The 27,910-nt window shown below is 43.2% G+C and overlaps 1 protein-coding gene across 2 annotated transcripts in view; it reads left to right on the plus strand.

The window, feature by feature from the left end:
• Positions 1–629: 629 nt before the first annotated feature.
• Positions 630–27,910, plus strand: part of LOC128694097 (probable cytochrome P450 6a13) — an 85,330-nt gene continuing 58,049 nt past the window's right edge. The window contains exon 1 of one of the 2 annotated variants that reach the window (XM_070093763.1): positions 630–717. The gene's annotated coding sequence lies outside the window, so the exon portion shown is untranslated. Of the gene's footprint in view, positions 718–10,135; positions 10,275–27,910 lie in introns of those variants that run through there. The other variant, XM_070093762.1, reaches the window with a different exon arrangement.

Here is a 27,910-nt window from a genome sequence, read left to right on the forward strand (position 1 = left end):
TATATATATATATATATATATATATATATATATATATATTTGTTTGTGTGTGTGTGTGTGTGTGTGTGTGTGTGTGTGTGTGTGTGTGTGTTTTGCTTAATAGGTCTGTGTTTTTTTTATAAATTAAACTTTTTCCAAAAATCTGCTGCAGAATAATATATATCTTTTTGTTTGGACAGTTATATAAAAAACTAACTCAGAAACCCAACCAACTAACTTATTTTCTAAGCCAAATTCTGCTGTATATATCATAGATCAGATTAATTTTATTTAATATAAATCTAAATCAATGATATATATTTTTTTCCGTTACGTGCAAATTAATTTTGGTAGATATATGGAAAAAAACATAATTTTCGCTCAGCTTATTCGGCAGAAAACAACCTTCATTTTCTGACCTAACTTCCCAGTTTGGATTATTGAGTATGGCATATACAGATAGATAGATGGATGGGTAGATGGATGGAGATAATTAGAGTGCAGTAAACAGTGGTTTATAATGAGGTTTAAGTCATGTCTGAGGTGTGGGCTGAATTGGGTTGAGGTCATTAGTTATATTATTATCATGGCGGCTCAGCAGGAAGGTCCTGAGGAACCTCTGTACGACCAATCAGCGCCTCTGACCTTCATGTTGTTGTGATGGTGTGCTGAATACTTGTGATGACTACCACAGTTGTGGTAGTGGTCGAACCAGATGGTGGTCGTTCCACTGGTGAGGTGAGTACCTCTGTTGACTGTTACTTGTCCAGTATAGGACCCCTGTTTGAAAGAGATGGACTTAGACAGATGAGAGCAAAGAAATGAGTGAGATACTAAAGTCCCAATATAAGTCAGTGTTTAGTGAACCATTTATCACGTTAAGGGTCGACATTCTAAATTATTATTTTCGACGACCGAGAGACTCAAAATTTGGTTAATTCCCGAATTTTTTATATAACCCTAACACCACAGGACTTGCCCATGAACTCTGCCCCATGCCCAGACTAGTGGAACTCCGTGTTTATCAACAACTGCAAGGAACCTGTCTTAATTATTCTATGGAGGAGCCTAGACAAAGAGGTCGTCCCACAGTCTAGACACAGAGGTCAACCCACAATCTAGACACAGAGGTCATCCCACAATCTAGACACAGAGGTCAACCCACAATCTAGACACAGAGGTCAACCCACAATCTAGACACAGAGGTCGTCCCACAGTCTAGACACAGAGGTCATCCCACAGTCTAGACACAGAGGTCAATCCACAATCTAGACACAGGGGTCATCCCACAGTCTAGACGCATGGATCATCCCACAGTCTAGATGCATGGATCATCCCATAATCTAGATGCATGGATCATCTCACAGTCTAGACGCATGGATCATCCCACAGTCTAGATGCATGGATCATCCAACAGTCTAGACGCATGGATCATCCCACAGTGTAGGACACAAAGGTCATCTTAGTCTAGGCACTGGGGTCATCCCACAGTCTAGGCACTGGGGTCATCCCACAGTCTAGGCACTGGGGTCTTCCCACAGTCTAGATGCATGGATCATCCCACAGTCTAGGCACTGGAGTCATCCAACAGTCAAGACACAGAGGTCATCCCACAGTCTAGATGCATGGATCATCCCACAGTCTAGGCACTGGGGTCATCCCACAGTCTAGACGCATGGATCATCCCACAGTCAAGACACAGGGGTCATCCCACAGTCTAGACACAGGGATCATCCCACAGTCTAGACACAGGGATCATCCCACAGTCTAGACACAGGGGTCATCCCACAGTCTAGACACAGGGGTCATCCCACAGTCTAGACACAGGGGTCATCCCACAGTCTAAACAGCAAAGAACTACAGACCAATAGCACTAACATCCCATATCATAAAAATCTTTGAAAGGATCCTAAGAAGCAAGATCACCACCCATCTAGAAACCCATCAGTTACACAAGCCAGGGCAACATGGGTTTAGAACAGGTCGCTCCTGTCTGTCTCAACTATTGGATCACTACGACAAGGTTCTAAATGCACTAGAAGACAAAAAGAATGCAGATGTAATATATACAGACTTTGCAAAAGCCTTCGACAAGTGTGACCATGGCGTAACAGCGCACAAAATGCGTGCTAAAGGAATAACAGGAAAAGTTGGTAGATGGATCTATAATTTCCTCACTAACAGAACACAGAGAGTAGTCGTCAACAGAGTAAAGTCCGAGGCAGCTACGGTGAAAAGCTCTGTTCCACAAGGCACAGTACTCGCTCCCATCTTGTTCCTCATCCTCATATCTGACATAGACAAGGATGTCAGCCACAGCACCGTGTCTTCCTTTGCAGATGACACCCGAATCTGCATGACAGTGTCTTCCATTGCAGACACTGCAAGGCTCCAGGCGGACATCAACCAAATCTTTCAGTGGGCTGCAGAAAACAATATGAAGTTCAACGATGAGAAATTTCAATTACTCAGATATGGTAAACACGAGGAAATTAAATCTTCATCAGAGTACAAAACAAATTCTGGCAACAAAATAGAGCGAAACACCAACGTCAAAGACCTGGGAGTGATCATGTCGGAGGATCTCACCTTCAAGGACCATAACATTGTATCAATCGCATCTGCTAGAAAAATGACAGGATGGATAATGAGAACCTTCAAACTGGGGAGGCCAAGCCCATGATGACACTCTTCAGGTCACTTGTTCTATCTAGGATGGATTTTGCTGCACACTAACAGCACCTTTCAAGGCAGGTGAAATTGCTGACCTAGAAAATGTACAGAGAACCTTCACGGCGCACATAACGGAGATAAAACACCTCAATTACTGGGAGCGCTTGAGGTTCCTAAACCTGTATTCCCTGGAATGCAGGCGGGAGAGATACATGATTATATACACCAGGAAAATCCTAGAGGGACTAGTACCGAACTTGCACACGAAAATCTCTCACTACGAAAGCAAAAGACTTGGTAGACGATGCACCATCCCCCCAATGAAAAGCAAGGGTGTCACTAGCACGTTAAGAGACCATACAATAAGTGTCAGGGGCCCGAGACTGTTCAACTGCCTCCCAGCATACATAAGGGGGATTACCAACAGACCCCTGGCAGTCTTCAAGCTGGCACTGGACAAGCACCTAAAGTCGGTTCCTGACCAGCCGGGCTGTGGCTCGTACGTTGGTTTGCGTGCAGCCAGCAGCAACAGCCTGGTTGATCAGGCTCTGATCCACCAGGAGGCCTGGTCACAGACCGGGCCGCGGGGGCGTTGACCCCCAGAACTCTCTCCAGGTAAACTCCAGGTAAACACAGGGGTCATCCCACAGTCTAGACACAGAGATCATCCCACAGTCTAGACACAGGGGTCATCCCACAGTCTAGACACAGGCATCATCCCACAGTCTAGACACAGGGGTCATCCCACAGTCTAGACACAGAGATCATCCCACAGTCTAGACACAGGGGTCATCCCACAGTCTAGACACAGGGGTCATCCCACAGTCTAGACACAGGGATCATCCCACAGTCTAGACACAGGGGTCATCCCACAGTCTAGACACAGGGATCATCCCACAGTCTAGACACAGGGGTCATCCCACAGTCTAGACACAGGGGTCATCCCACAGTCTAGACACAGGGATCATCCCACAGTCTAGACACAGGGGTCATCCCACAGTCTAGACACAGGGGTCATCCCACAGTCTAGACACAGGGATCATCCCACAGTCTAGACACAGGGGTCATCCCACAGTCTAGACACAGGGATCATCCCACAGTCTAGACACAGGGGTCATCCCACAGTCTAGACACAGGGGTCATCCCACAGTCTAGACACAGGGATCATCCCACAGTCTAGACACAGGGATCATCCCACAGTCTAGACACAGAGGTGATCACACAGTCTATTGTCTCTCACAACTACTGGACCACTATGACATGGTCTTGGATGGTCTCTACTGTCTCTCACAACTACTGGACCACTATGACATGGTCTTGGATGGCCACTACTGTCTCTCACAATTTCTGGACCATTATGACATGGTCTTCGATGGTCACTACTGTCTCTCACAACTACTGGACCACTATGACATGGTCTTCGATGGTCACTACTGTCTCTCACAACTACTGGACCACTATGACATGGTCTTGGATGGTCCCTACTGCCTCTCACAACTACTGGACCACTATGACATGGTCTTGGATGGTCACTACTGTCTCTCACAACTATTGAACCACTATGACATGGTCTTGGATGGTCACTACTGTCTCTCACAACTATTGGACCACTATGACATGGTCTTGGATGGTCACTACTGTCTCTCACAACTATTGGACCACTATGGTCTTGGATGGTCACTACTGTCTCTCACAACTACTGGACCACTATGACATGGTCTTGGATGGTCACTACTGTCTCTCACAACTACTGGACCACTATGACATGGTCTTGGATGGTCACTACTGTCTCTCACAACTACTGGACCACTATGACATGGTCTTGGATGGTCACTACTGTCTCTCACAACTATTGGACCACTATGACATGGTCTTGGATGGTCACTACTGTCTCTCACAACTATTGGACCACTATGACATGGTCTTGGATGGTCACTACTGTCTCTCACAACTACTGGACCACTATGACATGGTCTTGGATGGTCACTACTGTCTCTCACAACTACTGGACCACTATGACATGGTCTTGGATGGTCACTACTGTCTCTCACAACTACTGGACCACTATGACATGGTCTTGGATGGTCACTACTGTCTCTCACAACTATTGGACCACTATAACATGGTCTTGGATGGTCACTACTGTCTCTCACAACTACTGGACCACTATGACATGGTCTTGGATGGTCACTACTGTCTCTCACAACTACTGGACCACTATGACATGGTCTTGGATGGTCACTACTGTCTCTCACAACTACTGGACCACTATAACATGGTCTTGGATGGTCACTACTGTCTCTCACAACTATTGGACCACTATAACATTGTCTTGGATGGTCACTACTGTCTCTCACAACTACTGGACCACTATGACATGGTCTTGGATGGTCACTACTGTCTCTCACAACTATTGGACCACTATGACATGGTCTTGGATGGTCACTACTTTCTCTCACAACTATTGGACCACTATGACATGGTCTTGGATGGTCACTACTGTCTCTCACAACTACTGGACCACTATGACATGGTCTTGGATGGTCACTACTGTCTCTCACAACTACTGGACCACTATGACATGGTCTTGGATGGTCACTACTGTCTCTCACAACTATTGGACCACTATAACATGGTCTTGGATGGTCACTACTGTCTCTCACAACTACTGGACCACTATGACATGGTCTTGGATGGTCACTACTGTCTCTCACAACTATTGGACCACTATAACATGGTCTTGGATGGTCACTACTGTCTCTCACAACTACTGGACCACTATAACATGGTCTTGGATGGTCACTACTGTCTCTCACAACTACTGGACCACTATGACATGGTCTTGGATGGTCACTACTGTCTCTCACAACTATTGGACCACTATAACATGGTCTTGGATGGTCACTACTGTCTCTCACAACTACTGGACCACTATGACATGGTCTTGGATGGTCACTACTGTCTCTCACAACTACTGGACCACTATGACATGGTCTTGGATGGTCACTACTGTCTCTCACAACTATTGGACCACTATGACATGGTCTTGGATGGTCACTACTGTCTCTCACAACTATTGGACCACTATGACATGGTCTTGGATGGTCACTACTGTCTCTCACAACTATTGGACCACTATGACATGGTCTTGGATGGTCACTACTGCCTCTCACAACTACTGGACCACTATGACATGGTCTTGGATGGTCACTACTGTCTCTCACAACTATTGGACCACTATGACATGGTCTTGGATGGTCACTACTGTCTCTCACAACTATTGGACCACTATGACATGGTCTTGGATGGTCACTACTGTCTCTCACAACTACTGGACCACTATAACATGGTCTTGGATGGTCACTACTGTCTCTCACAACTATTGGACCACTATGACATGGTCTTGGATGGTCACTACTGTCTCTCACAACTATTGGACCACTATGACATGGTCTTGGATGGTCACTACTGTCTCTCACAACTATTGGACCACTATAACATGGTCTTGGATGGTCACTACTGTCTCTCACAACTGCTGGACCACTATGACATGGTCTTGGATGGTCACTACTGTCTCTCACAACTACTGGACCACTATAACATGGTCTTGGATGGTCACTACTGTCTCTCACAACTATTGGACCACTATGACATGGTCTTGGATGGTCACTACTGTCTCTCACAACTACTGGACCACTATGACATAGTCTTGGATGGTCACTACTGTCTCTCACAACTACTGGACCACTATAACATGGTCTTGGATGGTCACTACTGTCTCTCACAACTACTGGACCACTATGACATAGTCTTGGATGGTCACTACTGTCTCTCACAACTATTGGACCACTATGACATGGTCTTGGATGGTCACTACTGTCTCTCACAACTACTGGACCACTATGACATGGTCTTGGATGGTCACTACTGTCTCTCACAACTACTGGACCACTATGACATGGTCTTGGATGGTCACTACTGTCTCTCACAACTACTGGACCACTATGACATGGTCTTGGATGGTCACTACTGTCTCTCACAACTACTGGACCACTATGACATGGTCTTGGATGGTCACTACTGTCTCTCACAACTACTGGACCACTATGACATGGTCTTGGATGGTCACTACTGTCTCTCACAACTACTGGACCACTATGACATGGTCTTGGATGGTCACTACTGTCTCTCACAACTACTGGACCACTATGACATGGTCTTGGATGGTCACTACTGTCTCTCACAACTACTGGACCACTATGACATGGTCTTGGATGGTCACTACTGTCTCTCACAACTACTGGACCACTATGACATGGTCTTGGATGGTCACTACTGTCTCTCACAACTACTGGACCACTATGACATGGTCTTGGATGGTCACTACTGTCTCTCACAACTACTGGACCACTATGACATGGTCTTGGATGGTCACTACTGTCTCTCACAACTACTGGACCACTATAACATGGTCTTGGATGGTCACTACTGTCTCTCACAACTACTGGACCACTATGACATGGTCTTGGATGGTCACTACTTGCACATTAACTTGTACTTGTACTTGCGCATTAACTTGTACTTGTACTTGTACATGTACTTGTACTTGTACATGTACTTGTACTTGTACTTGTACATGTACTTGTACTTGTACTTGTACCTGTACTTGTACATGTACTTGGACTTGTACATGTACTTGTACTTGTAATTGTACTTGTACTTGTACTTGTACTTGTATTTGTACATGTACTTGTACATGTACATGTACTTGTACTTGTACATGTACTTGTACTTGTACTTGTATTTGTACATGTACATGTACTTGTACTTGTACATGTACTTGTACTTGTACATGTACATGTACTTGTACTTGTACTTGTATTTGTACATGTACTTGTACATGTACATGTACTTGTACTTGTACTTGTACATGTACTTGTACATGTACATGTACTTGTACTTGTACATGTACTTGTACTTGTACATGTACTTGTACTTGTACATGTACTTGTACATGTACATGTACTTGTACTTGTACATGTACTTGTACTTGTACATGTACTTGTACTTGTACTTGTACGTGTACTTGTACTTGTACATGTACTTGTACTTGTACATGTACTTGTACATGTACTTGTACTTGTACTTGTACATGTACTTGTACTTGTACATGTACTTGTATATGTACTTGTACTTGTACTTGTACATGTACTTATACTTGTACATGTACTTGTACTTGTACATGTACTTGTACTTGTACTTGTATTTGTACATGTACTTTTACATGTACATGTACTTGTACTTGTACATGTACTTGTACTTGTACTTGTATTTGTACATGTACTTGTACATGTACATGTATTTATACTTGTACATGTACTTGTACTTGCACCTTAACTTGTACTTGTACTTGTACATGTACTTGTACTTGTACATGTACTCGTACTTGTACTTGTACATGTACTTGTACTTGTACTTGTATTTGTACATGTACTTGTACTTGTATATGTACATGTACTTGTACTTGTAGTAGCGCATGTACTTGTACTTGTACTAGTGCATGTACTTGTACTTGTACTAGTGCTTGTACTTGTACTTGTACTAGTGCATGTACTTGTACTTGTACTTGTCCATGTACTTGTACTTGCACTTGTACTAGTGCATGTACTTGTACTTGTACTAGTGCATGTACTTGTACTTGTACTTGTACTAGTGCATGTACTTGTACTTGTACTAGTGCATGTACTTGTACTTGTACTTGTACTAGTGCATGTACTTGTACTTGTACTAGTTGATGTATTTGTACTTGTACTAGTGCATGTACTTGTACTTGTACTAGTGCATGTACTTGTACTTGTACTTGTACTAGTGCATGTACTTGTACTTGTACTTGTAATTTTACTTGTACTAGTGCTTGTACTTGTACTTGTTCTTGTACTAGTGCATGTACTTGTACTAGTGCATGTACTTGTACTTGTACTAGTGCATGTACTTGTACTAGTGCATGTACTTGTACTTGTACTTGTACTAGTGCATGTACTTGTACTTTTACTTTTACTTGTACTAGTGCTTGTACTTGTACTAGTGCATGTACTTGTACTTGTACCTGTACTTGTACTAGTGTATGTACTTGTACTTGTACTAGTGCATGTACTTGTACTTGTACCTGTACTTGTACTAGTGTATGTACTTGTACTTGTACTAGTGCATGTACTTGTACTAGTGCATGTACTTGTACTTGTACTTGTACATGTACTTGTACTTGTACTAGTGCATGTACTTGTACTTGTACTAGTGCATGTACTTGTACTTGTACTTGTACTAGTGCATGTACTTGTACATGTACTTGTACTTGTACTAGTGCATGTACTTGTACTTGTACTTGTACTAGTGCATGTACTTGTACTTGTACTAGTGCATGTACTTGTTCTTGTACTAGTACATGTACTTGTACTTGTACTTGTACTTTTACTTGTACTAGTGCTTGTACTTGTACTAGTGCATGTACTTGTACTTGTACTTGTACATGTACTTGTACTTGTACTAGTGCATGTACTTGTACTTGTACTTGTACTAGTGCATGTACTTGTACTTGTACTTGTACTAGTGCATGTACTTGTACTTGTACTAGTGCATGTACTTGTACTTGTACTAGTGCATGTACTTGTACTTGTACATGTACTTGTACTTGTACTAGTGCATGTACTTGTACTTGTACTTGTACTAGTGCATGTACTTGTACTTGTACTTGTACTAGTGCATGTACTTGTACTTGTACTTGTACATGTACTTGTACTTGTACTAGTGCATGTACTTGTACTTGTACTTGTACTGGTGCATGTACTTGTACTTGTACTTGTACATGTACTTGTACTAGTGCATGTACTTGTACTTGTACTTGTACTTGTACTAGTGCATGTACTTGTACTTGTACTTGTACATGTACTTGTACTTGTACTAGTGCATGTACTTGTACTTGTACTAGTGCATGTACTTGTACTTGTACTTGTACTAGTGCATGTACTTGTACTTGTACTTGTACATGTACTTGTACTAGTGCATGTACTTGTACTTGTACTTGTACTTGTACTTGTACTAGTGCATGTACTTGTACTAGTGCATGTACTTGTACTTGTACTTGTGCTTGTACTAGTGCATGTACTTGTACTTGTACTTGTACATGTACTTGTACTAGTGCATGTACTTGTACTTGTACTTGTACTTGTACTTGTACTTGTACTCGTAAATATATTACTATGGTCATTAAATTTATTTCGGTGATTGATTGAAAATAGTTGAAGTTTAGAAACAATATTGGAAAATATTTAAAAGCATCATAATTGCCTTCATGTTATTATACACATTCTTTATAATAGGTAATACGGTAAATATAAACATATATGGATAGATACATACTTACATAAATGCAGATATATTGCGAAGTTTGGTTAATAAATATATTTCGGTAAAACAGCGGACGTTTTAGAAGTAAATTATAACAACAAAGATGGCGGCCTGAGCGTCCTTCTCTGCCCCCTAGAGTTCTTATTTTTATGTCTTTTCTGGTGTCTACCTGTCTGTCTCATCTACTGTCTACCTCTTTGTCTACCCCAGCTACCTCGGTCAGTTTGCATGTTTAATGAGAATGTCTAAATGTGGCTTCTAAAGTCTGAAAATGATGTTTAAAATTTCGAGGTGTGGCTGCAGGGGCTTCAAATCTGTACCTAATTTTTCCCCTAAGAAATTAAAGGTACCTAATTACTCCCATAAAAGGCGTTCCCAGGCCTCTAAAAAGGCTCTTGATTCGTGGATTCCGAGGTATTCCTCCCTCCTATACCCGAGTTGGGGTGAACACCTCAAGCTGGGGTACCTACGTACCCCAAACGGGTGAAAATGTATCATATGCTGGGGTAAATATAAACCTCAAGTTGGGGTACCTACGTAAGTAAGTTAGTAGGGTTAATATGTATCACAAGATGAGGTAAAAATGTAAACAAAGCTGGAGTAAATAGGTACCCCAATCTAGGGTAAATATGTACCCCAAGCTTAGGTAAGCAGGTACTCCAAGCTGAAGTAAATGGGTGTCATAAGTTGGGGAAAATATGTACCATAAATTGGGGGTAAAAAGGTACCTGAACCCTGGGTACCTATTTACCCCATATACAGTTACACTGGGGTACCTACTATGTTTAGGTCTCAGGTGTCTTCATAATTATCAAGTTTATTATTTTTTTAAATTTAATAATTATTATTATATTTATTAACACATCGGCCGATTCCCACCAAGGCCAGGTGGCCACCAAGGCCAGGTGGCCACCAAGGCCAGGTGGCCACCAAGGCCGGGTGGCCACCATGGCCGGGTGGCCCCCAAGGCCGGGTGGCCACCAAGGCCAGGTGGCCACCAAGGCCGGGTGGCCACCAAGGCCAGGTGGCCACCAAGGCCGGGTGGCCACCAAGGCCGGGTGGCCACCAAGGCCAGGTGGCCACCAAGGCCGGGTGGCCACCAAGGCCAGGTGGCCACCAAGGCCGGGTGGCCACCTAGGCAGGGTGGCCACCAAAGCAAGGTGGCCAATAAAGCAAGGTGGCCACCAAGGCAGGGTGGCCACCCTGCCTTGGTGGCCACCAAAGCAACGTGGTCACCAAGGCAGGGTGGCCACCAAGGCAAGGTGGCCACCAAGGTAGGGTAGCCACCAAGGTAGGGTGGCCACCAAGGTAGGGTGGCCACCAAGGTAGGGTGGCCACCAAGGCAGGGTAGCCACCAATGTAGGGTAGCCACCAAGGTAGGGTGGCCACCAAGGTAGGGTGGCCACCAAGGCAGGGTGGCCACCAAGGTAGGGTGGCCACCAAGGCAGGGTAGCCACCAAGGTAGGGTGGCCACCAAGGTAGGGTGGCCACCAAGGCAGGGTGGCCACCAAGGTAGGGTGGCCACCAAGGCAGGGTAGCCACCAAGGTAGGGTGGCCACCAAGGTAGGGTGGCCACCAAGGTAGGGTGGCCACCAAGGCAGGGTGGCTACCAAGGTAGGGTGGCCACCAAGGCAGGGTGGCCACCAAGGTAGGGTGGCCACCAAGGCAGGGTAGCCACCAAGGTAGGGTGGCCACCAAGGTAGGGTGGCCACCAAGGCAGGGTAGCCACCAAGGTAGGGTGGCCACCAAGGCAGGGTGGCCACGAAGGCAGGGTGGCCACCAAGGCAGGGTGTCCACCAAGGTAGGGTGGCCACCAAGGTAGGGTGGCCACCAATGCAGGGTGGCCACCAAGGCAGGGTGGCCACCAAGGCAGGGTGTCCACCAACGTAGGGTGGCCACCAAGGTAGGGTGGCCACCAAGGTAGGGTGGCCACCAAGGCAAGGTGGCCACCAAGGCAGGGTGGCCACCAAGGCAGGGTGGTCCACCAAGGCAAGGTGGCCACCAAGGCAGGGTGGCCACCAAGGCAGGGTGGCCACCAAGGCAGGGTGGCTACCAAGGTAGGGTGGCCACCAAGGCAAGGTGGCCACCAAGGCAGGGTGGCCACCAAGGTAGGGTGACCACCAAGGCAAGGTGGCCACCAAGGCAGGGTGGCCACCAAGGCAGGGTGGCCACCAAGGCAGGGTGGCCACCAAGGTAGGGTGGCCACCAAGGCAAGGTGGCCACCAAGGCAGGGTGGCCACCAAGGTAGGGTGACCACCAAGGCAAGGTGGCCACCAAGGCAGGGTGGCCCAAAAAAGAAAAACTTTCATCATCATTCACTCCATCACTGTCTTGCCAGAAGGGTGCTTTACATTACAGTTATAAAACTGCAACATTAACACCCCTCCTTCAGTGTGCAGACACTGTACTTCCCATCTCCAGGACTCAAGTCCGGTCTGCCAGTTTCCCTGAATCTCTTCATAAATGTTACTTTGCTCACACTCCAACAGCACGTCAAGTATTAAAACCATTTGTCTCCATTCACTCCTATCAAATCCATTCACACATGCTTGCTGGAAGTCCAAGCCCCTCGCACACCAAAACCTCCTTTACTGCCTCCCTCCAACTTTTCCTAGGCCGACCCCTACCCCGCCTTCCTTCCACTACAGACTGATACACTCTTGAAGTCATTCTGTTTCACTCCATTCTCTCTACATGTCCAAACCACCTCAACAACCCTTCCTCAGCCCTCTGGACAACAGTTTTGGCAATCCCACACCTCCTCCTAACTTCCAAACTACGAATTCTCTGCATTATATTCACACCACACATTGCCCTCAGACATGACATCTCCACTGCCTCCAACCTTCTCCTCGCTGCAACATTCATCACCCATGCTTCACACCCATATAAGAGCGTTGGTAAAACTATACTCTCATACATTCCCCTCTTTGCCTCCAAGGACAAAGTTCTTTTCTCCACAGACTCTTAAGTGCACCGCTCACCCTTTTCCCCTCATCAGTTCTGTGATTCGCCTCATCTTTCATAGACCCATCCGCTGACACGTCCACTCCCAAATACATGTATCTGAATACATTCACCTCCTCCATACTCTCTCCCTCCAATCTGATATCCAATCTTTCATCACCTAATCTTTTTGTTATCCTCATAACCTTACTCTTTCCTGTATTCACTTTTAATTTTCTTCTTTTACATACCCTACCAAATTCATTCACCAACCTCTGCAACTTCTCTTCAGAATCTCCCAAGAGCACAGTGTCATCAGCAAAGAGCAACTGTGACAACTCCCACTTTATGTGTGATTCTTTATCTTTTAACTCCACGCCTCTTGCCAAGACCTTCGCATTTACTTCTCTTACAACCCCATCTATAAATATATTAAACAACCACAGTGACATCACACATCCTTGTCTAAGGCCTACTTTTACTGGGAAATAATCTCCCTCTTTCCTACATACTCTAACTTGAACCTCACTGTTCTCGTAAAAACTCTTCACTGCTTTCAGTAACCTACCTCCTACACCATACACCTGCAACATCTGCCACATTGCCCCCCTATCCACCCTGTCATACGCCTTTTCCAAATCCATAAATGCCACAAAAACCTCTTTAGCCTTATCTAAATACTGTTCACTTATGTGTTTCACTGTAAACACCTGGTCCACACACCCCCTACCTTTCCTAAAGCCTCCTTGTTCATCTGCTATCCTGTTCTCCGTCTTACTCTTAATTCTTTCAATAATAACTCTACCATACACTTTACCAGGTATACTCAACAGACTTATCCCCCTATAATTTTTGCACTCTCTTTTGTCCCCTTTGCCTTTATACAAAGGAACTATGCATGCTCTCTGCCAATCCCTAGGTACCTTACCCTCTTCCATACATTTATTAAATAATTGCACCAACCACTCCAAAACTATATCCCCACCTGCTTTTAACATTTCTATCTCTATCCCATCAATCCCAGCTGCCTTACCCCCTTTCATTTTACCTACTGCCTCACAAACTTCCCCCACACTCACAACTGGCTCTTCCTCACTCCTACAAGATGTTATTCCTCCTTGCCCTATACACAAAATCACAACTTCCCTATCTTCATCAACATTCACCAATTCCTCAAAATATTCCCTCCATCTTCCCAATACCTCTAACTCTCCATTTAATAACTCTCCTCTCCTATTTTTAACTGACAAATCCATTTGTTCTCTAGGCTTCCTTAACTTGTTAATCTCACTCCAAAACTTTTTCATTCAATAATTTTTTTTTTTTATTATTTTTATTATCACACCGGCCGATTCCCACCAAGGCAGGGTGGCCCGAAAAAGAAAAACTTTCACCATCATTCACTCCATCACTGTCTTGCCAGAAGGGTGCTTTACACTACAGTTTTTAAACTGCAACATTAACACCCCTCCTTCAGAGTGCAGGCACTGTACTTCCCATCTCCAGAACTCAAGTCCGGCCTGCCGGTTTCCCTGAATCCCTTCATAAATGTTACTTTGCTCACACTCCAACAGCACGTCAAGTATTAAAAACCATTTGTCTCCATTCACTCCTATCAAACACGCTCACGCATGCCTGCTGGAAGTCCAAGCCCCTCGCACACAAAACCTCCTTTACCCCCTCCCTCCAACCCTTCCTAGGCCGACCCCTACCCCGCCTTCCTTCCACTACAGACTGATACACTCTTGAAGTCATTCTGTTTCGCTCCATTCTCTCTACATGTCCGAACCACCTCAACAACCCTTCCTCAGCCCTCTGGACAACAGTTTTGGTAATCCCGCACCTCCTCCTAACTTCCAAACTACGAATTCTCTGCATTATATTCACACCACACATTGCCCTCAGACATGACATCTCCACTGCCTCCAGCCTTCTCCTCGCTGCAACATTCATCACCCACGCTTCACACCCATATAAGAGCGTTGGTAAAACTATACTCTCATACATTCCCCTCTTTGCCTCCAAGGACAAAGTTCTTTGTCTCCACAGACTCCTAAGTGCACCACTCACTCTTTTTCCCTCATCAATTCTATGATTCACCTCATCTTTCATAGACCCATCCGCTGACACGTCCACTCCCAAATATCTGAATACGTTCACCTCCTCCATACTCTCTCCCTCCAATCTGATATTCAATCTTTCATCACCTAATCTTTTTGTTATCCTCATAACCTTACTCTTTCCTGTATTCACCTTTAATTTTCTTCTTTTGCACACCCTACCAAATTCATCCACCAATCTCTGCAACTTCTCTTCAGAATCTCCCAAGAGCACAGTGTCATCAGCAAAGAGCAGCTGTGACAACTCCCACTTTGTGTGTGATTCTTTATCTTTTAACTCCATGCCTCTTGCCAAGACCCTCGCATTTACTTCTCTTACAACCCCATCTATAAATATATTAAACAACCACGGTGACATCACACATCCTTGTCTAAGGCCTACTTTTACTGGGAAAAAATTTCCCTCTTTCCTACATACTCTAACTTGAGCCTCACTATCCTCGTAAAAACTCTTCACTGCTTTCAGTAACCTACCTCCTACACCATACACTTGCAACATCTGCCACATTGCCCCCCTATCCACCCTGTCATACGCCTTTTCCAAATCCATAAATGCCACAAAGACCTCTTTAGCCTTATCTAAATACTGTTCACTTATATGTTTCACTGTAAACACCTGGTCCACACACCCCCTACCTTTCCTAAAGCCTCCTTGTTCATCTGCTATCCTATTCTCCGTCTTACTCTTAATTCTTTCAATTATAACTCTACCATACACTTTACCAGGTACACTCAACAGACTTATCCCCCTATAATTTTTGCACTCTCTTTTATCCCCTTTGCCTTTATACAAAGGAACTATGCATGCTCTCTGCCAATCCCTAGGTACCTTACCCTCTTCCATACATTTATTAAATAATTGCACCAACCACTCCAAAACTATATCCCCACCTGCTTTTAACATTTCTATCTTTATCCCATCAATCCCGGCTGCCTTACCCCCTTTCATTTTACCTACTGCCTCACGAACTTCCCCCACACTCACAACTGGCTCTTCCTCACTCCTACAAGATGTTATTCCTCCTTGCCCTATACACGAAATCACAGCTTCCCTATCTTCATCAACATTTAACAATTCCTCAAAATATTCCTTCCATCTTCCCAATACCTCTAACTCTCCATTTAATAACTCTCCTCTCCTATTTTTAACTGACAAATCAATTTGTTCTCTAGGCTTTCTTAACTTGTTAATCTCACTCCAAAACTTTTTCTTATTTTCAACAAAATTTGTTGATAACATCTCACCCACTCTCTCATTTGCTCTCTTTTTACATTCAATAATAACTCTACTATATCCTTTATGAGATATACTCAACAGAATTATTCCCCTAAAATTTTTACACTCACTTTTGTCCTCTTTGCCTTTATACGAGGGAACTATGCATGTTCTCTGCCAATCCCTAGGTACCTTAGCCTCTTTCATACATTTATTTAATAGAAGCACCAAACATTCCAGAACTATATCCCCACCTGCTTTTAACATTTCTGTCATGATCCCATCAATCCTAGCTGCTTTACCTGCTCTCATTCTACTCACAGCCTCACACACCTCTCCCACACTTACAACTGGCTCTTCCTCACTTCTACAAGATGTTATACATCCCTGTCCAATGCAGGAAATCACAGCTTCCCTATCTTCATCATCATTTAACAATTGCTCAAAATATTCCCTCCATCTTCCCAATACCTCCAACTCTCCATCTAATAACTCTCTTCTTCTATTTTTAACTGTCAAATCCATTTGTTCCCTAGACTTTCTTAACTTATTAATTGCATCCCAAAACTTTTTCTTATTCTCAGCAAAATTTGTTGAGAGCATCTCACCCACTCTCTCATTTGCTCTCCTTTTACATTCCTGCACCACTCTCTTAACTCTCTTTTTTTCCATATACTCCTACCCCCTCGTATCACTTCTACTTTGCAAAAAATCTCCCATATTCTAACTTTTTCTCTCTTACTACTCTCTTTACGTCATCATTCCACCAGTCGCTCTTCTCCCCTCCCGCACCACTTTCCCGTAACCACAAACTTCTGCTGAACACTCTTAACACTATATTCCTGAACCTACCCCATACCTCTTCAACTTCATTGGTACACTCTCACTAGCCCATCTTTCTTCCAAACTGCCTCCTCCTGTAGTTTATGAACCTTCACTTCTCTCTTACTGACTGCTTTCATTTTCCTTGTATCCCATCTACCTTTTACTCTCACTGTAGCTACAACTAAAAAATGGTCTGATATAACTGTGGCCCCTCTATAAACATGTACAATCCTGAAGTCTATCCAACAGTCTTTTATCTACCAATACGTAGTCAGACAAACTACTGTCATTACACCCAATATCATACTCATATCTTAAAATATTTATTGCCTATTACCAAACTTTTTCAATATAAAGTTCAATCAGAGGCTCCTCATTATTAATTACACCTTAACCCAAATTGACCCACCACACTCTCTATAATTGTTTCTCCCGCTTTTGCAATTAGGTCCCCTACCACAATTACTCTCTCACTTGGTTCTGAACTTCCTAAACACCCATATAACATCTCCCAAAATCTCAATCTATCTATCTATCTATCTATCTATCTATCTATCTATCTCTCTCTCTCTCTCTCTCTCTCTCTCTCTCTCTCTCTCTCTCTCTCTCTCTCTCTCTCTCTCTCTCTATCTATCTATCTATCTCTCTATCTCTCTCTCTCTCTCTCTCTCTCTCTCTCTCTCTCTCTCTCTCTCTCTCTCTCTATCTCTATCTCTATCTCTATCTCTATCTCTCTCTCTCTCTCTCTCTATCTCTATCTCTATCTCTATCTCTATCTCTCTCTCTCTCTCTCTCTCTATCTCTATATCTTTCTCTCTTTTTTTTTTTTTTACACGGAGTTTGACAAGGTTAAGGATCACTAGCTTTATTGACAAGCTATTTACAGGTTAAAGATTCTTAACTTTATTGACAAGCTAAGAGCTGTTACCTACATCAGCTCATTTGAAAACATTTTTATTGTTATGAGACATACAAGTAGGGAACAGGATGAAGTTTACCTGGAGTTTACCTGGAGCCATCTGTGGGCCAGCATTTTCATGTAATCAACTGACTTTATCTCGTTGACATCATTATGCTGTACGAATGTGTTCCATACTCGAGTCATCCTGGGTATGTATGATCTCAGATGAAGTGATGTTCTGGAGAAGGGTACACCCAGAGTGAAGTTGCTGCTTTCTGCCTGTCTTGTGGTATAAAAGCTTGTTTCACGCTGTCCTCGAAGTGGATCCAAGTGTGGTACTTGGACAATATTGGCCTTGTACATAACAGTAAGGCCACCCACATCCCTCCTATGTTGAAGGCTCTGCTGAAATGACAGATCTATCCAGGATGGGTCCAGGCGAGAGATGAGATGTCTTGCTTTGTTTTCTACTCTGTCAAGCAGTTGCAGATGAGAGGGGGTGCAGGCAAACCAAGAAAGTGGAGCATACTCAAGGTGTGAGCGTACTTGTGCCTCATACAGAATCTTGCAACCCCTACTGTCAAGCAGATGCGAGATACGGCGAAGTGCTGTAAGCTTCCTGGCTGCCTTGTTTGCAAGATTTACAACATGGTTCTTCATGGTTAGTTTGGAGTCAAATTTCACCCCAAGGATATCAACTTCTTCTCCAGGTGCCAACACCCTCCCATTCATCCTTACTACTGCACCAGCATTACCATCATGGTGCCTATCAACGATCATCATTTGAGTTTTCTCAGGTGCAAATGTTACTTGCCATCTATTTCCCCAAGCTGATATAGCTCTTAGCTGGTGATTGATGTAGCTTAGAGCAGCTGGCATTTCTTCTCTTGGATAAGTGAATGTCAGTGTACAGTCGTCTGCATATGCATGTGATTCTGGGATGAGATGAAGAAGGTCGTTGAAGTAGACATTCCATAACAATGGTCCCAGTACGCTTCCTTGTGGAACACTTGCCCCAATAGGAAGTCTTGCTGATTCTGTTCCATTGAGAACTACACTTAGAGATCTACCATGAAGGTAATCACTGAGGAGACACAATGTAGAGCCTGCAATTCCCAGTGCTTGAAGTTTTGCTAAGAGGCACTGGTGCCACACCCGGTCGAAAGCGCCAGCAATGTCCAGTGCTACCACACAACTGACTTTGGATTCATCCAGTGACTGGTGCCACTCACTCACTCACTCACTCTCTCACTCTCTCTCTCTTTCCTCTACACTCCTCTCTTCTCCAGGTGCATGAACACTTATTATAACCCACTCTTCATATCTGACCCTTATGCCAAAAACAAGGAAAAACCACATTTATACATGTATATTTCTTCTTCCATAACTGGTCTTTCAGCATTATTGCTACTCCTTCCTTAGCTCTAGCTCTCTCAGATACTCCTGACATAACCCCATTTATTTCTTCCCACAGAAACTCCCCTACCACCTTCAACTTTGTTTCACTTAGAACTATGGCATCCAACTTCTTTTCATTCATAACACTGGCAGTCATGTCTTATTAACTATCTGCACGACATCCATGCACATTCAAACATCCCAGCTTTAGATATATATATATATATATATATATATATATATATATATATATATATATATATATATATATATATATATATATATATATATATATATATATATATACAGTGGACCCCCGCTTAACGAACCCCTCCCAATGCGACCAATTATGTAAGTGTATTTATTTAAGTGCATTTGTATGTGTATGTTTGGGGGTCTGAAATGGACTAATCTACTTCACAATATTCCTTATGGGAACAAATTTGGTCAGTACTCATACCTGAACATACTTCTGGAATGAAAAAATATCGTTAACCGGGGGTCCACTGTATATATATATATATATATATATATATATATCAGTTTAACCTGTACTTATGAGTTTAATCCGTTCTCAGACCTTGCTCGCAACTGGATTTGCTCGTTTGCAGAGTCAATTTTCTTCATTTAAATTAATTGAAATGCAATTGATACGTTCCAGTGGAATTTTGTCCTTCAATAATTTCGCTAATATCAACTCTACGGCTTATTTATTTATCTCACTACATCTAATATGACATAATAAACAATATAAATAACACAAATATGATATATACTCTAAAATGAATAAAATGTACAGTAGTGTTATTTAGCACGAGTTTGACTGACTTACTGACTGGATGACTGACTTACTGAATGGATGACTTGACTGACTTACTGAATCACTTGACTGACTTACTGATTCACTTGACTGACTTACTGACTGGATGACTGACTTAATGAATGACTTGACTGACTTACTGAATCACTTGACTGACTTACTGAATCACTTGACTGACTTACTGATTCACTTGACTGACTTACTGACTGGATGACTGACTTAATGAATGACTTGACTGACTTACTGAATCACTTGACTGACTTACTGAATCACTTGACTGACTTACTGATTCACTTGACTGACTTACTGACTGGATGACTGACTTACTGAATGGATGACTTGACTGACTTACTGAATCACTTGACTGACTTACTGATTCACTTGACTGACTTACTGACTGGATGACTGACTTAATGAATGACTTGACTGACTTACTGAATCACTTGACTGACTTACTGAATCACTTGACTGACTTACTGATTCACTTGACTGACTTACTGACTGGATGACTGACTTAATGAATGACTTGACTGACTTACTGAATCACTTGACTGACTTACTGATTCACTTGACTGACTTACTGACTGGATGACTGACTTACTGAATGGATGACTTGACTGACTTACTGAATCACTTGACTGACTTACTGATTCACTTGACTGACTTACTGACTGGATGACTGACTTAATGAATGACTTGACTGACTTACTGAATCACTTGACTGACTTACTGATTCACTTGACTGACTTACTGACTGGATGACTGACTTACTGAATGGATGACTTGACTGACTTACTGAATCACTTGACTGACTTACTGATTCACTTGACTGACTTACTGACTGGATGACTGACTTAATGAATGACTTGACTGACTTACTGAATCACTTGACTGACTTACTGATTCACTTGACTGACTTACTGACTGGATGACTGACTTACTGAATGGATGACTTGACTGACTTACTGAATCACTTGACTGACTTACTGATTCACTTGACTGACTTACTGACTGGATGACTGACTTAATGAATGACTTGACTGACTTACTGAATCACTTGACTGACTTACTGATTCACTTGACTGACTTACTGACTGGATGACTGACTTACTGAATGGATGACTTGACTGACTTACTGAATCACTTGACTGACTTACTGATTCACTTGACTGACTTACTGACTGGATGACTGACTTAATGAATGACTTGACTGACTTACTGAATCACTTGACTGACTTACTGATTCACTTGACTGACTTACTGACTGGATGACTGACTTACTGAATGAATGACTTGACTGACTTACTGAATCACTTGACTGACTTACTGAATCACTTGACTGACTTACTGATTCACTTGACTGACTTACTGACTGGATGACTGACTTACTGAATGAATGACTTGACTGACTTACTGAATGACTTGACTGACTTACTGAATCACTTGACTGACTTACTGAATGACTTGACTGACTTACTGAATCACTTGACTGACTTACTGATTCACTTGACTGACTTACTGACTGGATGACTGACTTAATGAATGACTTGACTGACTTACTGAATGACTTGACTGACTTACTGAATCACTTGACTGACTTACTGAATCACTTGACTGACTTACTGAATCACTTGACTGACTTACTGATTCACTTGACTGACTTACCAAAGCACTTGACTGACTTACTGAATCACTTGATTGAATGACTTAAAGTCAGACACTCCAGTACAACCATCAACTTCAGTACCAGAACCTCTACCATCCACCTCAGCCCAGTAGGACCACAACATAACTCTACACTCTCTTCACAATCATCCACAAACACCAGCATCCACAATTTAAGGTAAGAAACACTATTACTTCTGTTAAATTTGTTTACTCTGAAACGTAGCCAAGCAATGGACCATTTCTCCTACGCTGAGCTGAATTTCAAGGTACTTTTCGTTGGGAAAGCAATCAAAATCATATCTATTTCTGTAATATATCTTCCATTCTATCAAATGAGATCAAAAAACGAGAATACAACCATGAAAACCATACGAAAATACCGCTACGGGGTGGGTAATTGCTGAGAAGTGAACTCCATTATTTATGCTTAGATTTCTTTCATTTTTGGTGTACGTTAAGAAGCATCTTTCCATCATACATTGCCCAAGTTTCAATAAGATAGTCCAACAAACAAATGAGATACAATTCCCGAGAGCAAGAGCCCCTCACCAGTGTCAAGGAACCTGCCTTGAGGTCTGCTCGCTTATGGGATTTTTGCTCGCGTATGGAAGCAAAAAATCGACCCATCGACTGCTTGTATTTAGAAAAACTCACACATGGACACGCTCGCAAGTAGAGGCTCCACTGTATATATATATATATACGTATATATGGATTTGGAAAAGGCGTATGACAGGGTGGATAAGGGGCAATGTGGCAGATGTTGCAGGTATATGGTGTAGGAGGTAGGTTACTGAAAGCAGTGAAGAGTTTTTACGAGGATAGTGAGGCTCAAGTTAGAGTATGTAGGAAAGAGGGAAATTATTTCCCAGTAAAAGTAGGCCTTAGACAACGATGTGTGATGTCACCGTGGTTGTTTAATATATTTATAGATGGGGTTGTAAGAGAAGTAAATGCGAGGGTCTTGGCAAGAGGCGTGGAGTTAAAAGATAAAGAATCAAACATAAAGTGGGAGTTGTCACAGTTGCTCTTTGCTGAAGACACTGTGCTCTTGGGAGATTCTGAAGAGAAGTTGCAGAGATTGGTGGATGAATTTGGTAGGGTGTGCAAAAGAAGAAAATTAAAAGTGAATACAGTTAAGAGTAAGGTTATGAGGATAACCAAAAGATTAGGTGATGAAAGATTGGATATCAGATTGGAGGGAGAGAGTATGGAGGAGGTGAATGTATTCAGATATTTGGGAGTGGACGTGTCAGCGGATGGGTCTATGAAAGATGAGGTGAATCATAGAATTGATGAGGGGAAAAGGGTGAGTGGTGCACTTAGGAGTCTGTGGAGACAAAGAACTTTGTCCTTGGAGGCAAAGAGGGGAATGTATGAGAGTATAGTTTTACCAACGCTCTTATATGGGTGTGAAGCATGGGTGATGAATGTTGCAGCGAGGAGAAGGCTGGAGGCAGTGGAGATGTCATGTCTGAGAGCAATGTGTGGTGTGAATATAATGCAGAGAATTCGTAGTTTGGAAGTTAGGAGGAGGTGCGGGATTGCCAAAACTGTTGTCCAGAGGGCTGAGGAAGGGTTGTTGAGGTGGTTCGGACATGTAGAGAGAATGGAGCGAAACAGAGTGACTTCAAGAGTGTATCAGTCTGTAGTGGAAGGAAGGCGGGGTAGGGGTCGGCATAGGAAGGGTTGGAGGGAGGGGGTAAAGGAGGTTTTGTGTGCGAGGGGCTTGGACTTCCAGCAGGCATGCGTGAGCATGTTTGATAGGAGTGAATGGAGACAAATGGTTTTTAATACTTGACGTGCTGTTGGAGTGTGAGCAAAGTAACATTTATGAAGGGGTTCAGGGAAACCGAGAGGACGGACTTGAGTCCTGGAGATGGGAAGTACAGTGCCTGCAATCTGAAGGAGGGGCGTTAATGTTGCAGTTTAAAAACTGTAGTGTAAAGCACCCATCTGGCAAGACAGTGATGGAGTGAATGATGGTGAAAGTTTTTCTTTTTCAGGCCACCCTGCCTTGGTGGGAATCGGCCAGTGTGACAGTGGACCCCCGGTTAACGATTTTAATCTGTGCAAGAGGGCTCATCGTTATGCGAAATAATCGTTATGCGAATGAATTTTCCCCATAAGAAATAATGGAAATAAAATTAATCCGTGCAAGACGCCCAAAAGTATGAAAAAAAATTTTTTTTACCACATGAAATGTTAATTTTAATACACACAAACTGGGCATGCACAATTAAATGACACTTACTTTTATTGAAGATCTGGTGATGATTGATGGGATGGGAGGAGGGGAGAGAGTGTGTTAGTGTTTAGAAGGGGAATCCCCTTCCATTAGGACTTGAGGTAGTAAGTCCTTTTCTGGGGTTACTTCCCTTCTTCTTTTAATGCCACTAGGGCCAGCTTCAGAGTCACTGGACTTCTTTCGCACAAGATATCTGTCCATAGTGGCCTGTACCTCTCGTTCCTTTATGACTTGCCTAAAGTGTTTCACAAGATTGTCAGTGTAATAATCACCAGCACGGCTTGCAATAGCTGTGTGATGATTTTCATCCATGAAGGTTTGCACTTCAAGCCACTTTGCACAGATTTCCTTAATCTTTGAAGTAGGCAACTTCTTCAACTCCTCCGAAGCAATTTCCTCAGGTGTGGTGCTGTTAGCAGCTCATCAGTGGTGTTCTTCAGCAAAAGGACTTTCCCAATGCCACATTTCAACTGGCACAGGATTCTCAGGGTTAGCCTCAAACCCTTCAAAATCCCTTTTGTCTACACATTCTGGCCACAAAGCCAAGGCCTTACCTATAAGGTTTACACAATTGAGGATATTAAAGTGATCTCTCCAAAACTCTCTTAGAGTCTCTGAGCACCTTTCAAACAGAGCTTTTGTGTACAGTTTCTTGAAGTTGGAAATAAGTACAGGAGAGGAGTGGTATTAGGAGGCAAAAACTTCACCTTAATGAAGCCTGTCCCCAGTCGCTCTGCCACGTCTGTAGGATGAAGGGGCATTGTCTAACACCAGGAGGCACTTAAGTTCTAATTTCTTTTCAGTTAGGTAATTTTTCACATTGGGGGCAAATGTTGTAACCAGTTATAGAAAAATTCCCTAGTGACCCTGTAGCCCTCCACAGCACACACAAATTATCCTTGAGGACATTCTTTTGCCTGAACGCTCTGGGAGTTTCAGAGTGATCTGGCAGTAAGCACACATCAACAGCCTGTCTTTCATAGGCTTATGGGAGTGTAATGATGGCATTTTCTTCCAGAAAGGCCTGTTTCATCACAATTAAACACTTTTCAGGTTTTTTCAGTTTCTATGTACTCCTTGAATTCCTGCACATATTTTTGCCCTTGTCCGAACTGGCAGCCTCACCAATCACACTATGGATGCCAGCTTCTTAAATCTCTCAAACCAACCTTTGCTGGCCTTAAATTCATAATCATCAAAGGCAAATTAAATCCTCATGCAATATATATATATATATATATATATATATATATATATATATATATATATATATATATATATATATATATATATATATATATATATATACATATGTATATATATATATGTATAGGGAAGTACCACCTCTATAGCTGGAATGGGGACCCTCATCCTCAGAGAAGACAATAAACGTACCTCAGGGAAAACTCAAGGTTCTCCCCGGAGCTGTTTGAATATTTTCTTCTCCTACCACCCCCTATATATTTTTTATTCTATGTGAACATTTATTAATAAACAAAATACATTTACAGAAAAAAACATAAACATGAATACAATGGCACAATGTATCAAAGATCATGAATTTCCTCCAGCTCCTCCGAGGCTGGACGTGAGCCAAGTATGCAGCAAGCATTTCCCCTCTGGATGGCGACGCTGAGGCGCTGGAACATGAAAGTGGCTGCCCTTGGGTCCCTGGTGGTGTCGATGAGTCTGGAACCCAATTCTTTAAGGAAACGTGTGGCATTTTTTCCCCATGATCCCAAGGTCTCTGATCCCACTGGGACAAATTGATACTGTTGGCTAATGTCCCTGTACTTGCTGATCTTGTACTCCTCCCTGTGGTCAGCAGCTCCTCCCTGTCGCCCCACACTGTGATGGATATAAGTGTCAGCCAGTGTGGACACACAGGTATAGTCCCATGCTAAGAGCTTGCCATTCTTCCAAGGATAGATGGTGATCCCGTCGGGGCAGTTTGCTGGGTTGTGGGTATTGTTTGCTGCAAGGGATCGTGGCTCCCTCTCGGCAGGGCATCCAGCTGTAGCAAGGGTTCTCTTAATGATGTCGTTGACCTCATTGTGTCTTGCATGCCAGCCCTTGGTTTTGGAACAGTTAAAACCATGTAGACCGTATTGGTCTGCTTGCACTTCGCCGCAAATACACATATATTCTGTGTGAATTGGGGCAGCAAGGCGCAGAGCCACTGCAATACGGAGGGTCTTAGGGTCGAGTCGCGTTCCCATTGCCGATATGGGAACTGTTTGGAGGAAGTCCCCAGAGTGAGGTGCACTCACAGCCTGGAGACGGGCAATCTCCCTATCTGATGTTGCAGTCCTGAGCATGTTGGCAAGCACCTTTTCAGCAATTGGGCCATCCCAGCTTGACTGTTTGTGAGCCAGTGCTGCACTAGGGTTTGGTGCTGGAGCAGCAAGAGTCTCCCATTCGGTGATGGCACTGGCATAGCTAGGGTCTTCTATTCCTGCTGAGTCACTGAGGGTGTCAGGAAGAATTTGTCTTATCAACTCGTTTGATGCAATGGAAGAGGACAGGAAAGCTGGTAGAGCAATCTGGGAGGATCTGCGTACTCCTAGCCCTCCAAGCCTGACCGGAAGTGAGGCTTGCAACCACTGTCCATCGTCAAGGGAAAGATTCAATACACTCTCTAGCATGGCCTTCAGGAGAGAGTCATATTCCTTGAGTTTTGGACTGCTGAAGGCTGGGGAGCATCTCAGAAAATAGGTAAGTTTTGGGATTGACAGGCACGTGGTGAGTAGGTAGAAGGCATCGTGTGTGTCAATGTCTTTCATCCTGCTTTCCATCGTCCGGAGGTCTGAGACTTTTTTTCCTAGGATCAGATCGATGGCATTGGACCCAAGAGGAGCACCGAGGAGAGTGCTATTGGCTGGATCAATGGCTCGTGCCCCTGGTAAAACGGCACTAATATTCTGGATCATCTGTTGATTGGTAGAAACTATTTCACATTTGGTGGGGTTTAAAGAAAGGCCCAGGCTTTCTCCCATGTCTTTAATTTTACTGATGTCCTCCAGGAGAGATTCTGTTGTGCCAGCTAGGGTACCGTCGTCCAGGAACCAGATATTGAGCTCACTGGAGAGTGCCTCCATGACTTCCTTGATATATATATATATATAATTGTAATTGTGGTAGGGGACCTGAATTCTAAAGTAGGAGAAACTTTTAGAGAGGGTGTGGTAGGTAAGTTTGGGGTGCCAGGTGTAAATGACAATGGGAGCCCTTTGATTGAACTTTGTATAGAAAGGGGTTTAGTTATAGGTAATACATATTTTAAGAAAAAGAGGATAAATAAGTATACAAGATATGATGTAAGGCGAAATGACAGTAGTTTGTTGGATTATGTATTGGTAGATAAAAGACTGTTGAGTAGACTTCAGGATGTACATGTTTATAGAGGGGCCACAGATATATCAGATCACTTTCTAGTTGTAGCTACACTGAGAGTAAAAGGTAGATGGGATACAAGGAGAATAGAAGCATCAGGGAAGAGAGAGGTGAAGGTTTATGAACTAAAAGAGGAGGCGGTTAGGGTAAGATATAAACAGCTATTGGAGGATAGATGGGCTAATGAGAGCATAGGCAATGGGGTCGAAGAGGTATGGGGTAGGTTTGAAAATGTAGTGTTAGAGTGTTCAGCAGAAGTTTGTGGTTACAGGAAAGTGGGTGCGGGAGGGAAGAGGAGCGATTGGTGGAATGATGATGT

Source organism: Cherax quadricarinatus, chromosome 43 (genome assembly GCF_038502225.1).
Source record: "Cherax quadricarinatus isolate ZL_2023a chromosome 43, ASM3850222v1, whole genome shotgun sequence".
In the NCBI taxonomy this organism is placed as follows: domain Eukaryota; kingdom Metazoa; phylum Arthropoda; class Malacostraca; order Decapoda; family Parastacidae; genus Cherax; species Cherax quadricarinatus.